The sequence below is a fragment of the Talpa occidentalis genome, unplaced genomic scaffold (assembly GCF_014898055.3).
Source record: "Talpa occidentalis isolate TD23 unplaced genomic scaffold, MPIMG_talOcc4v2.1 talOcc4.3, whole genome shotgun sequence".
Lineage (NCBI taxonomy): Eukaryota > Metazoa > Chordata > Mammalia > Eulipotyphla > Talpidae > Talpa > Talpa occidentalis.
This window is the reverse complement of record NW_023603184.1, coordinates 68,756,692-68,771,898: the sequence shown is the minus strand read 5'-3', so window position 1 is coordinate 68,771,898 and position 15,207 is coordinate 68,756,692. Positions and strand designations below refer to the sequence as shown.

At 35.6% G+C, this 15,207-nt stretch overlaps 1 long non-coding RNA gene across 1 annotated transcript; it reads left to right on the top strand.

The window, feature by feature from the left end:
• Window positions 1-13,354: 13,354 nt before the first annotated feature.
• LOC119255769 (uncharacterized) lies at window positions 13,355-15,005 on the top strand. Its single transcript, XR_005127530.2, has 3 exons — window positions 13,355-13,429; window positions 14,547-14,635; window positions 14,849-15,005. It is a non-coding gene; the product is annotated as an uncharacterized LOC119255769 (long non-coding RNA).
• Window positions 15,006-15,207: the final 202 nt, after the last annotated feature.

The window sequence follows — 15,207 nt, the reverse complement described above, 5'->3', positions numbered from 1 at the left end:
TAGTGTATGTCTTTTAGTAATACATATATTTCTGTTAATTGCATGCCTGGGCTATAGATTATCATCTGTTTAGTTTTCAGGGATATTGTCAATCATTTTTGCAAAAAGTGGCTATGACAAATTACATTTAAAAGCTAGTGGAATGCAGGGAACTACAGTGGTAGTTCATGGGTTATGTGATGGTGGGATATTTATGAGGACTACACATGAGGTGAGAGTTCAAATATTGTACAAAAAAAAACAGCAGTGTAAGAAAATAAAAAAAGGTTAATAAAAAAATAAAAGCTAGTGAATGATCTAAAAGGAAGGAACCTCTAGTTAAGGGACAGTGTTGAAACTGTCTTTCTTTTGCATACTTCTCCCCCCTCATCTTCCTTGCCATTGACTGTTTTTAATTTTAGCTAGAAACTGTAATCATATGCTGTCCACATTTGCCTACTCACAAGGAGTTTGCCTTTTTCTTTTAATCCTCTATAATCCTTTGTGACTTAATAAATAATAAAATGAAGTCTTAAACCAGGGGTCCCCAAATTATAGTCAGCAGGTCAGATTTGGCTAGGCTTCTGTTTTTGAAAATATAGTTTAATAAGAACACTGCCACACCTGTTTATTGATAAATATTGTTATAGGCTGCTTTTACACTATTTGGAAGTAATGATGAAAGTTAGGCCTAAGCAAATACTAAAATATTTACTATTTGGACCTTTACAGAAAAAGTTGCTTATTCCTTCCTTAAATCATTGCAAAACTATCATGTAATATATACATTTTTTTGTAGTAAAGACAGATATTTTTCTAATACTCATAATTGAAATATGATGTTTTGAAAGAACAAAATGAAGTGATGACAGTGTTGTAACTTGCCTTATCAAATAAACTTGCTATCAAATTGCTCACATGCCTAGCTTTCTTGAACCCCATCAAGATTTATTTAAGAGAGCATTTCTCTGCTGAATACTAAGGCACTGGGAGCATAGTGTATGTGTAATGTATGCTTAAGGAAGGTGCTAATGAAAAATACATGGAACCAAATGGTAAACCTTGAGTAACTGTTGAAATCCATCATAGCTACTGTGCATAATTGATAAATAAGTGCTGAAAACTAGAACAATATTGCTTTAATGTTTATGTAGCATACTTTGAGAAAGGACCTTATTTATTTATTTTTAAAGATTTATTTATACAAGCACTGGGTACAGTCAGAAGTGTGGGAGGGTGAGAGAATTCACCAGAGCCAGAGCGGGGAACAGAACAGGCATACTGATGAAATACACTGCTGAGGGGAGCCGCGGGCACAGCAGGAGAGGTTTTCTGCACCATGTGGGTAGCTCCCTGGCCAGGGATCAAATGCATGCTGCAGTGGCTGCAGACTGCTTCATAGGTTGCATCTCAACCCCTTGCGCCACCAGGGAGACCCAGTTTTCAATTTCTTACATAAGAATTTCAAATAGAGATTGTTCAGCTTTCATTTGTCAGCAAATGCCTACTGCCCCATGCATGTATGATTAATGGTAAGTGTCTTTTTCACTTTGGCTTGAAGAGCTAGAAAAATAAACCTCTTGCTTAGTAGCTTGGATCCTGGATTTTGTAACTATTACAAGTTTCACTCCTTGAGCAAAAAAATCCTACATCTGCATGTCTGTGACCACACAAGATTGATTCTTTGAATTAAATCTGAGAATTTAGCAATTGAAAACAAATAAATTAAACAAATGATAGTGCTTGTGAGTCAACTTAATAAATTATGCTAGTATTTTTGTTAACTTTTTTGAAAAGCATGATCCAAGAGTTGGATAAATAATCTAAGTGATAAAACTAAATTGACCTAACTTGAAATGTCTAACTGCTCTGACTCTTTTTTTTTAATTTTTTAATTATTTTTTAATTTTATATATTTTTTACATCATATTTCATTTTTGCACAATGTGTGCATTTTCATCTTTGGTTATAATCCCTATGCAATCCCCCCCACCTTGTTTTGACCCTACTCCCTCCTCCCCACCCTGCAGTGTGTCTCTGGTTTATAGTTGCTTGTTGATTTTTTCTTTTTTTTTAAAGATTTATTTATTTATTTACACAAGCACTGGGTACAAACAGAAGCGCTGGAGTGTGAGAGAATTCACCAGAGCGGGGAACAGAACAGGCAGACTGACGAAGTACACTGCTGAAGGGAGCAGCGGGTGGCAGGAGAGGTCTGTGCGCCATGTGGGACTCTCGCAGCGGCCTGGGATTGAACCAGCGCTGCAGAGGCTGCAGCCAGCCTCGCAGCCCAGTGTTCAACCACTGCGCCACCAGGGGAGGCACAATTTTAATTTTTACTTTGACTCTTGTGGGATCTTTCACTCACTTTGCACTGTGATTAGAGTTACATCACTTTGCCTTTAGAGTTGTGGAACTAAAATGAATCTGAACATAGCAGAAACTGAGGTTGAGAGAGCTTGAGGTCTGTACTAACATGACTGAGTTCTCAGAGGATGAACCATTTAATTAGGCAATACATTTTATTGCACATTAATCAATTTTTATTTATACTTTTTATTTCTAAATTAGTTAATGTTAGGAAGTATGCATATATATTTTTTATATCCCTCACAGTGTTTACACTACAATTAGTGTAAACTGATCTCTTGAATCTGAATTTGCTTTAACAAGATCTGTGGGTGATTCACATACTGTTTATTAGAGATTGAGACATGTATTGCTGACATGTATGCCATCAGAAAATACTTGAGGGGCCTCCCGTGGTGGCGCAGCGGTTGAGTGCTGGGTTGCGAGGCTGCCCGCAGCCTCTGCAGCGCCAGTTCGATCCCCGGCCACCGGCAAGGGTCCCACCAAAAAAAAAGAAAGAAAAAAAGAAAATACTTGAATAAATATGTACCACCCACTCAAAGACTACAAAACAACATAGTTAACAATTCAAAAGTCATTTGTGCAGTTTTATGTGGCTCCTTCCTGTCTTCAACACAGGGTGTTATATGATTTTTCTGTTTTATTCACTGGGCTTCTCCTAAGGTTTTTTTGAAGAGAGGGTGGCAAAGGTTTAAAAGAGAAAACATCACTTTCTGTAGCACATGTTGAGAGAAAAAAATGTATAAAGCAGGATACACTATGCATAGCTCTGCAGAGTGGGTTGCTACATTTGAATGATCTTTAGTAGTAGTGAGAGGTACTGGCAAGCTGACCATGATATCTAATTATAATTATGATTTGAGTCCTAGAGAGTTTGCTAGTGTGGTGATTGTTTCCTCTTTTCTGGAATTTTTAGACTCTGCTCTTTCCTGTCCTATCTATTATCTTCTCCTTGATGTGTCTTGCTGTATTTTTTTAGTTGTCCATTTCCTCAGACTTGGCTCATGACCTGAATCTGCTAACCCAAGATTACCTAGCCTTCCAGCAAAGAAAACATGAATTTTTAAAGGATATAGATGGGGGAAAATCCTTTAGATGAGAATTAAATACTACTTTGTACAAAAAAAGTGTTGGGCATAGGTTACATCCAGCCTCTTTTCTCTTCAAACCTACATACACACAGTTGTTCTGAGTTGAAGGGTTGGTATATTTATTGATACAGTTTGAGAGACTGTTGAACTGCCTGAAAAATTCATTAGGACCACATTCAACCACCAGTTTAGACAGAGAAGACAGGATGTGATTTATGGTTCTGCCACATTGGGTAGATCAAAATAACTAGAACAGAGTTTCTAAAAGTACAGTTCTTTGTGTATGTGTGAGGTTGATGGAATATAGCATTGTATGCAATATTCCAATATTTTTCATAACAATTAGGACAGTCATAAGGGACTTATTGAAAGAAAATGTATTTAGTTTTTAAAAAAATGTATGAATAATAAACTATAATGTTTGAAGTAGGGTATTAAATATTGAATTTACATAAAACCAGCAAGTAATATGTATTATATATTTAATAAAATTTCTTCCCATGAACATAATGTTTTAGGTCATTATTTGTTTAAAATGGCTCTGAGTGAGCATCAATCTAATGATGATCTCTTCTAATTATTTATCATTACAAGTAGATGGTATCAGATGTCAGGTGTGTATTAGTTCTTCCCTCATTTGACTGTAATGCCTTTCTTATCAACCACAATTTAGTTTTTGAAAATTACATGTCAAAGAAGATGTAACTCTCCCACTGTAGTGCTTTTGATTTATTTTTTTATTCATAGTGCAATCATATGGATTCCTTATCATTTTTTATCATGTAAAGTATTTTAAAACAATGATAAAGTTTTTTTTCAAGCACACAGAAAATATCATCCTACTAATGTTCATAATCTTCCAGGATTCCAACAAAATGATGATCAAGTAGTTCTAACGAAACATTTCAACCTCACTTTTTCGAAGTTGAGTTATTCTGAATCCATAAATTTTGTCAATAAATAATATAATTTCCTTGGTTCTGTTTTATAGTTTTTGGCTAAGTTTATTTCAGTGCTCAAAAATGTGAGAGATGTAAATCACCTATTTCTCCAGCTTTGCCAACTTATGATTGACAAACGTAGTACATGTTTGGTTGTACAATGTGATTTTGCAAGGTATACAACAATATTATTTGATAGATGTATATTACAAAATGATTACCACAGTCAAGCTAGTTCAAATCTACCACCTTTCATTGTTACTTTGTGTGAGTTTGGTGAGAATACTCAAGATTTACTCCATTAGAAATTTTCAAGGAATCAATACAGCGTTATCTATAATCACCATACTGTACAAAAGATGTCTAGAACTTACTCTTATAATGGAAATCTGGTCTTCTTTGACCAATATTTTGTCATTTCCCCAACCCCAGACCCTGGCAACCACCATTTAACTTCATGGTTCTGTGAGTTTGACTTTTTTAGATTCCACATAAAAATGAGATCATTTGGTGTTTGTCTCTCTTTTTAATTTTATTTAGCAGTATATCCTCTAGGTTCATCATCTATGTGGACATAAATAGCAGGATATTTTTTTTCACTTGATATTCCATTGTGTTTTCATATTTCTAGAATATATATACCCACCGTACATATACATACACACACAAACACACACACATATACACATATATGGAGCATTGATATTCACACAGACACACATAATGATTTCTTTATCCATTCCTTCACAGACAGATATTTAGGCTGTTTCCATATTTTGATTGTTGTAAATGAAGCTGCAATGAATGTGGGTGTGTGCATTAGGTGTGCAGATTTATCTTTGAGGTACTGATTTTATTTTCTCTAGGTATATATCTGTAACTGAGATTGCTAGATGGTATGTTTTTTTTTTTAAGATTTTTGTATTAGGTTACTTCTTGAAAGCAAACTTTAAATGTGTTTTGTGTTTAGTTAAAATGGTGCACTCTTATAACTAGTTTCTTGAGCTCTACCTATTACAATTGTACATATTCTTACAGAAAAACTTCGTTAGCCAGTATGTAACTGAAAGGGCAAATATTTCCCTGTTTTTTGGTTAGGTATGAGTACACTTTACTTGTGGTAATTTGTTTAACATTCTTCTACACAAATGAATCATAAATTTTGAAGAATAGAAGTATCAGGCACACAAATAGAAATTGGAGAGAATTCTTATACTCAATTATTCATGGCAGTTTCTTTTGTGGTAAATTATGTATTTTATAAATCTGATGACTTAAGCTTTAATTGAAAACATCACAATGGTTGTAGGAAAACAAATGGCAAGTAAAAATTAAATCTATTTAAATATAAAGTTTCAAGAGAATTGGTGATCATATAGCTGCAGAAAATTGATTTTTTGGTTATTGGACTATTATGCTTCATTTAACTTAATAATGAAAAACTTTATATAATGTGAATTTTTTAAATGATAATAGGATATAGTTTCCTTACCAAACCTATTTTTAAAATTAGGTTAAATGAATTTTTTCAGAAATAAAATTTTGTATAAACAATTATCACAAAATCCCCTCAGATTTTTGTTATTTTTAAACATCAAAAGCTAATATAAAAGTTAGTAAATCAAGAGAAAGAGACCTAGAAAGTTAACATTGGTTACCTCTAAAATATTAGAATTGCATAAGAATAAATCTTAAACAACAGCAGCAATCCTATGTAACTTATAGACTAGCAGAGAAATGAAATTAAAATAATTAAAGTAAAAAAAAAAGGAAAAGATTTGCATGCACTAACAAACAGAAGTTTTATTCTTTGATAAATAAATCACTTATAAGTTGGGATCTCTTAACAGGAAGATACTACATGTTATCCCCATAAAGTCTTTATTTGCTGATTTCAAAAACTACATAGTCTTCAAACATAATTTTTAGTAATCCACTTTTGGAATGGTTGGGAAAAAATGGCTTTACATTTTTATCACTTTACAGATTTTTATCATCAATTTACAAGTTTAATAATCAGTATGTCACAGCTGACATGTATCTCATTTGTTGACCTTGACTGACTGGCTTACTGATGAAATGACTGGGCAGTGTGTGGGACCACCTGAATTTTCAGCCTGGCTTCACTGCTTATGTGTTATATGATGATCGCTTCAATTTTCTCATCTGTAAAATGGCAATAGTGGCAATGCCTACCACATTTTAAGTTGAGATCAGGTGTGAGTTGGTACATGTATTTCTCTTCTGAAAAATGTATAACAAAAAGTATGTATTCAGTTACGTTACTCATTTTTGTTGCTACTACCACTAGTAATAGAAATTGAAGTGTATGGAATAGAGACTTTGATTAAGTGACAAATCTTGAATTAGGGCAGAATCAAGCAACCCTTTAGATTAAAGAATTATCATAACCCTAGGACACATTTAATATACACTGTGAATCACCAAGGGGGAGGGGTGTAATATATAGTGTTTTCTAGATGTACGCAGCCTTAGGACACTGCTCCTACTCTGTAGAATATACTTCAAAAAACACCAGCCTTGGGCCTCCCCTGGTGGTGCAGGCAGTTGAGTGTAGCACTGTGAATCTGTCCGGAGCCTCTGCAGTGCAGGTTTGATCCCTGCCGGGCACAGAGATAACTACATGGCACGACAGACCTCTCCTGTCTTGACTGCTGCTCCCCTCAGCAGTGTATTTCATTCTATTTGCCTGTTCTGTTCCCCACTCTGTCTCTGGTGAATCCTCTCACCCTCCCTCGCATCTGGCCTATACCCTGGTTCTTGCATAAATAAATAAATCTTTAAAAAAAATAAAAAAAAACAGCCTTAATGGCATCCCAGGTCTAAACCAGTTTCTGTAACATCTTTCCAAAAAGCAGATACTTTCTGAAGCTCATTCCCAGCTCTGACCTACATCCTCCGTGTTTGGAACCACAGTCTCACGCTCTTTGTCAAGCCCGATTTAGCAGATGGTAAAGCAAGATTGAAATATAATAAACACTTATTGATCTTGCTAACTAATTTTACATCATCTTACACATTAACTCAGTCCCAGATTTTTCTTGGTTCTTTGAAGGCCTTTGCCAGAGAGAACATTTGGAACATTTGTTCCCTCAGACACCCTTTGGGTTACATGTGGATATTTCCATCCTATTTGCATCTGTTTTCAAAATAAAGCATGATCAGAAGCTGCTTTAAATCTTTGACCAGACTCCAAATCCCCTAAGAAGACTTTGTGAAATGTCATCCATGCCCAGATCCCTGATGTATTTATAATGTTCCTGCTATATCTTGTTCCCTTACTGCATTTTTTTTTTTTTTTTTTTGGTAGCTCTCCATCCTATTCTTTCCAGGAAGGAGTGGAATACAGCCATGTTAAACACAGCACCAGTCTTCCTGGGGAGCTTCACATAGAAGCATAGCCCATGGTCAAGTTCTGCAATGTCTGGTGGACCTGGCCATGATAGGACATGACCATTCACATCAAGATGAGCAGAGAGGGCTGCATTGCTAAAACAGTCACCCTTGTGATTGTTAATAAAAAAATACCAAGTACAGTAAAGAGAAAGCAATGTTCTTCTCACAAACACCATCAAAACTAGCATTATTTCCCAGGAAGAAGAAAAAGCAGCTAACCTTTCATAAACTTTTATTACATTAGCACAGTGCTCAATGATAATACCTTTTAACTGCTAACTCAACTAATGGTTTGGCACAGAATTAATTGTCTTTCCCCACTACGTTTAGATTGAGAACAGACTTTCTGAAGTTGAACACACAGGGTTTGTTGGATTATCTACTGGAAATAAAAGTACCTAGGACCATACACAGCAAGTGTTTATTTTTCAGCCAACAATTTCTGCAATATAGTATGTATTAATATGGTTTGTGGGCATATAAGGAGGCCCATAGAACTGAGTATGAATGAAACTGTAGCAGTATTAGCTGTGTCCTTTAGGCATTTCTGGTCAACTCTTAAAGATTTAGTTTTCTCAAGTATAAAATGGAATGATGTCAGGATTGAAAGAAATTATGGTTATAAAACCCTTAGCAAATGGCCAAACATAGGAAAAAACTCAATATGTTACAATATGTGTTGTTATTATAATTATGTATTGGTCAGGGGAACATTTTTTTTTTAATAAGGTCGGCATAGCTTCTCCACCAGAGTTAGATTATGCCTTTTGAATGATCTCTGTTGCATCAAAAACAGTTCAGAACACAAGTTTTTCTAAATTGTTAATTTCTCAACCTCTTTCTCAACCACTTTCTGCCCAGAAAATCCCTTGCATCTCTTGCCATTATCCCATTTTACATTAGGTCAGCGCCATAGTGGTCTCCCTCTTCTTATCCTCTCCCTTCTATATATACCCTCACTTATGTGGGACCTTCACCAAATATGGCATTTCTTTTTTTAAAAAGATTTATTTATTTATGCATACAAGAACTGGGGTATAGGCCAGATGTGTGGGGGGAGAGAGGATTCAGACAGAGTGGGGAACAGAACAGGCAGACTGAAATACACTGCTGAGGGCAGCAGCAGGAGAGTCAGGAGAGGTCTGCTATGCCATGTGGATAGCTCCCTGGCTGGGGATCATACTCGTGCTATGGTGGCTGTGGATAGCTTTATAGATTGTGTTAACCCCTTGCACCACCAGGGAGGCCTTAAATACAGCATTTCTTTAGGAAATTATACTTATTTATCAACAAGATTTTACTCACTGAAGAAAAAAAATCTCAAGATAAATTCACACCAGTTAAGTTCTGGAAGAATTAACTTTCAGATATTTAATTCCAGATCTAATTAGATCACCTTGAAGACAGATTTAATGAATGTTCTGTGGGTATTCATAAGACAAAAGGATTTTCTTAAGAATTGATGACTATGTTTGTGTTTACTCTGATTTTTTTTCTGAGTGCATTTTGTATTCATGGAAAAACAGTAGTAAAACCTCAAAATATGAGAAATGAAAATATGAGACTTTGATCAAGAATTAGGAAAGATTAACATTAATTTACAAATTCTGTTATCAGATGTACTGTGGAAAGTTACATATATTTCAATTTGCTTCTCCTTAAGAGACATTGCTTGAGTGAGTGCATGTGTTATAATAGTATTGACGTGGGCTTTCTTAATCCAAAACATTATGTTTGCTTATCTAGTTAATTATTTGTTAGATGACTTTTTTATTAGAAGCTATCACATCAGAAATTCTTTATTCTGACTAAATGATATATAGTTTTATCCCCCAAGATTTTCTTTTCCATTTTAAATCATCTTTATATAATTTTAAAAGCCACTAGTGGCTGCTGTAAAATCAGTCATTAAAGTTAAGTTGTCAATGATTGGCTAACTAAAATTTTTTATTGAATAATAGTAACAACAATGGTAGGTACACACCATGGCAAACTACAAAGTTATAACGATGCAGCAGGGATCATTTAGTATTAAAAATGGATTTTTGTTTCAAGGAACAAATAAGGTAAGCATATACATATGCTCATATTTTCCAGAACTTTCAGAAGCAAACACTTTACATTTCAATGTATTCTTTCCTTTATTTAAAACTAAATAAAAGCTATCTTAAGTATATGCTAAAGCAGGGTGCTTTCCAAAGCAATTACAATATTGATCACATCTAATTTCCTGTTGTTATTTGCTACCTCCATCACAGTAGCAGCATTGAGCATACCTGCGTCTGTCTTTGTATTAGGCTGTAGCTACTAAAGTTACAGCTTGAGATGGAGAAATAATTTCCTATTTTGGATAATGTAACACTTATTCAGAAAATTCCTATTGAGCATTACTATATGCCCAGATGCTATTCTAAACCCTGGGGATAAATACATGAGCAGCACATACATGATTCTACTTCTACACAGCTTGGGTTCTATTGGACATCATGAAAGTCATACTGGTAATATGAGAAATAGTGGACAGTTTCAAATGATCCATATCAAAAAGATCAGAAAAACAAGTGTTGGCAAGGACATGGAGAAAAAGGAACTCTTTTACATTGTTGGTGGGAATGTAGACTGATCTTGATGCTATAGAAAATAGTATGTGGGATTCTCAAAGTGTTTAAAATAGATCTACCATATAATGCAGTTATTTCACTCCTAGTTATCTATCCTAAAGGAAATAAAAAAAAAAACTAATTTGAATGGATATGTGCATGCCCATGTTCATTGCAACACTATAACCAAATTATGGCAAAAACCTAAGTGGTCCAGAACATATGAGTGGATTTTGAAGATGTGATATATATATACACAATGGAATACCACTCAGCTATAAAACAAGATAAACTCTTGCCATTTGCAACATCATGGATGGAACTGGAGGGAATATTGCTATGTGAAATAAATTAGAAGAAGAAAGATAAATACCAGATGTTTTCATCTACATGAGGAATATAGGGAAACAAAACAAAGGGTCAGACAAAATCACACCAATAGCAAACCCTAAAAATCTAACTGCAGAATTGAGGCATGGGGTGGGGAAGGAGGTTAAAGCAGAGTGGAAAAAGTGCCCAATAGACTTTGATGGATGTCTATAGGTGCCATGGTGGTGGGTGTGGTATAACATGCATCTGAAGGGTATGATCCTATACCTCTGGTGGTTGTAAAGCAATATTTTAGCAATAAAATACATATCATTTATAATATATGATATATATATATATACTAAATATATATATACACACTAAATATATATATATATATATATGTAGCATACATATATATAAAGGTCAAATGTCAAATGATAACCAGGTAATATGGGATAGGAACAAGTAATGTCATTACAATTTTTTTCAGTTTTATTTGTAGAATTATTGCAACATTTAAAAATATATGAGTGCATATTTTCATGGGTTATTATATCTTTTTTAAAAATAATTTTTATAATCTAAAAGATGTCCCCACTTATCACAGTGTTACCTATATCTGTGCCATGCTGGTATATGAGCAGGCATTGAGTCACTATTTTGCTCTGAGTTTATTTACTTGGCACTCTTTAGATAGTGCCTGGAAGAATCCACATGCTTTCCACACATCTACCTTCTAATTTGCTATTTCAGGTGATTAAATTTTACTTTTATTTTTTAAGGGAGCTCATATTAAACTTAAATCTTGCTGTAGCTCTGAGAAACTGTTTTGTAGCATGCACTCTTTCTCTGTTATCTCATTCCTCTCCTTACCCACTGCCTATTATCTTAGGAAATATCGTCCATGAAAAGCAAATTCATCAGAAAACTCAAGACATGATAAAATAATGAATTTGAGCATATCATAATTTGGAAACTAAGATAGAGAATGTTCTTTCATAATAAGTTGAAATGGCGGTTTTGTCCTGTATAAAATGAGTTTAGCTATTGACATTGGGTGTCTCGAGTGATAGGCCATTAAAAATGGGACCATGGGCCTCCCCAGTGGCGCAGCGGTGGAACACTGGGTTGCGAAGCTGCCCGCAGCCTCTGCAGCGCCGGTTCGATACCCGGCCACCGGAGGAGGGTCCCACATGGCGCGCAGACCTCTCCTGCCGCCCTCTGCTCCCCTCAGCAGTGTACTTCGGTCCTTCTGCCTGCTCTGACTCTGGTGAATTCTCTCACCCTCCCGCGCTTCTGACTGTGCCCAGTGCGTGTATAAATAAATAAATAAATATTAAAAAAAAAAATGGGACCATAAACTGATATGTGAACATAATTTGCTAAATAAGCATCTGAAAAACAACAGGCAAGCATGTTGGATGTGTATGTATACTAAAGGTGTTGGATGAAGTAGTCATCCTTTGGTGGGTTTCTTATTAGTTGAGAAACAAATGTGAATATGTATACATATATACATATACACATATTATATATATATATACACACAGAGTACATACATTTATTTATTTTTAAAGATTTATTTATGCATACAAGAGTTGGGGTACAGGCCAGAGGTGTGGGGGGTGGTGAGAGGATTCACCAGAGACAGAGTAGGGAACAGAAAAGGCAGATTGACCAAAGTACACTTCTGAGGGGAGCAGTAGGCAAGTCAGGAGAGGTCTTCTGTGCCATGTGTGTTGCTCCCTGGCCAGCTGGGGATTAAACTTGTGCTGCAGAGGCTGCGGATTGCTTCATAGGTTGCATCTTAACCCCTTGCACCACCAGGGAGGCCCCCATATTATATATATTTACATTTGCTTTATCTCTCTCTCTCTCTCTCTCTCTCTCTCTCTCTCTCTCTCTCTCTCTCTCTGTGTGTGTGTGTGTGTGTGTTCAAGTTCCCCTTTGGTAACTGCTCTTCTTTTTTAGGTAGGACTTATTTTTCAAATCCCTTTTATCAGTCAGTGCCCAGTCAAGAAGACAGTAACAATATCTGATACTTTTAACAAAAAGGAAATTGCTTAAACAATTGTAAAGGACGAGTTCTGAAATTTCTGAGAGCTAGTAACTACAGTAAGTGCTCCACCATTTAGGTGGCGGGGGTATGGAAGAGGAAATTTGAAGTTTTTGTATTCAGGAATCTTGGAGGAAGGCCCATGATCCAGGTATCCGCAGGATGAGGTTGTGACAAGATTGTTATACTAAACCAGAAACTCAGAAGGAACACTTAAGAACCTAAACATAGCCCTCTAATGAGTAGACACTGAGGCATTAATCCTACTGTTTCTGTGAGCACTCACAAGGCTGTTTAGGGAAGACCAAAGTAGAGTAGAAACTAAACAACTGCCATTTTTGAAGTGACACCTGAAGGAACAGCAAGAAAAACTGAACTAAGAAAGTCCTTTATTACTTCCCCAGACTTCTTGTCTCCTCTTATTATCCCTAGACAGAATCTGATGTGGAACTTGCTGGAAACGGAGAAATATATTTGTTGAACCCCTCACCCTCCAACAGTAAATAGAATATGGAAGGCTGTTTCTTGATCTGAGAGACAATAGATTGTGACAGCATAATTTTTTTAACCAAGTTTTACTGTTACAAAGTATTCCCAGTAGATGTACTGCGGAGACTCCCTCACCTGGCACAGACATAAAGTCTAAACGTATCTACGAATAAGGTGAATGATAAGCCATAAATTAGGATGATGGTGACAATAATTTGGGGAAAAATATGTTTATCTTGCCCCATTTTGGTTCAAAATTGTATTAAGTCCTTCAGAGATATCATTTCATGTAATCCACCAGCCTTGTTAGGGAAGCGGGATTATCTCCATATTATCTCCAAAACAAATCCCACTCAGATGATTTAAGTTACGTCAGTCAGAACGCAGGATTCTAAGTAAGCTCTGTTCAACAACAAAGTAAATACTGACTAATGTAGAATAAAGCAAATATAGAGTTATTAAGGAGTCAAATATAGAGATAATTAATTAGTGGGGGATGAGGAACAACAGAAGAAAGGTACATTGACCTTGTTCCTAAAGAAATACTCACCCAACCATGGAGGTATTGAATTCTGTCAAGTACTTGGGCTCTTGTAGTCTTGACGTTATGTGTCTTTTGCCACAAATTGGTATAATCCAACATTGTTTCTCCTCATTCTCATGCCTTTTATTCTTGCCTCCGCCCCGACTTTTCTGTTGCTGCTGAGACATGAAACACCAGGACACATGTTTGGTTGCCACACATGTGTAACCCATATGTGCAGGGGGAATTCATAACTTTTTTTTTTGTTATTTTCTTTTCATAAGTTTTATTGAGATATAATTCATATACCATATAACTCACAATTAAATTGTGGAATTCAGTGATTTTTAGTATATTTATAGGGATATATAACTATCACCATAATAACGCTAGAATATTCTCATCACCCAAAAAAGAAATCACATACTCATTAACAGCAATTCCCCATCTCCCCTCAAACATACCCGCAACTCTAGACAACTATTGATCTATGTTTCACCTCTGTAGATTGGCTAGTTCTAGACAAGTTACATAAATGGACTCCAACAGTATGTGATCTTTGTGATAGGCTTCTTTTAATTAGTATAATGTTTTCAACGTTTATCCATGTTGTAACACGAATCAATCTTTTTATGGCTGAATTTTCCCTAATGCTGTTTTGGCTACAAATTCATACCTTTTGGATGGAGCTCTGTGCAAGCAGTATGAAGGGAATTTATAATCATGGATTAATTTTTCTCCCTTTCTTGCCATTGATGGACCCTTCAGACGTAAAGTAACTTCATATAGCCTCTCTGAAGAGGTCTTCAAAAGCTGGTCAAACAAATTGTCACAAATTCTGCCATCTCTATAACACGGTGTGTATTTCTCCCCCCTCCACTCCATTTTTCTTACTCTTGCCACCTTGGGATTATTGTCCCCCATAAAATTGTTGTGCAAAAAGCTGTTGCAAAGATTTTTTTGGTGGGGAAGTGGTGTTTCTTGGTTGTAGGAGAGATCCCTAGGCTAATACAATGGGAAACACATTTTTCTTTGTGCCTGGAAGTAATATCAAATATTTATCATTTTAGACAGTTAGGTGGAAGATACAGTCAATGAAACAAAGAAGGGAGCCATGAGTTCTGGGAGAAATCTGAGGGTAGACCTGACACCTCCTGCCTTTCGGAATGAAAACTTGTTATCTCGATGATTAGTTCCTGTGCTGATTATTCAAAATAAAATGATTAAATGAGGCCTCATGTGTAATAATACTTTATCCCTGTAGAATTTTTCTCTTGCTACTTCAAACCTCTGTTGATGTCCATACAATGTCATATTCTCTGAATAGCCTCCTACACTCAGAATTAATGACTGATTTCATATCAAACCCCCCAGAAAGAATTTTCTGACCTTTTTGCTGAACTTTTGAGACTATTAGGGCACTCTGATA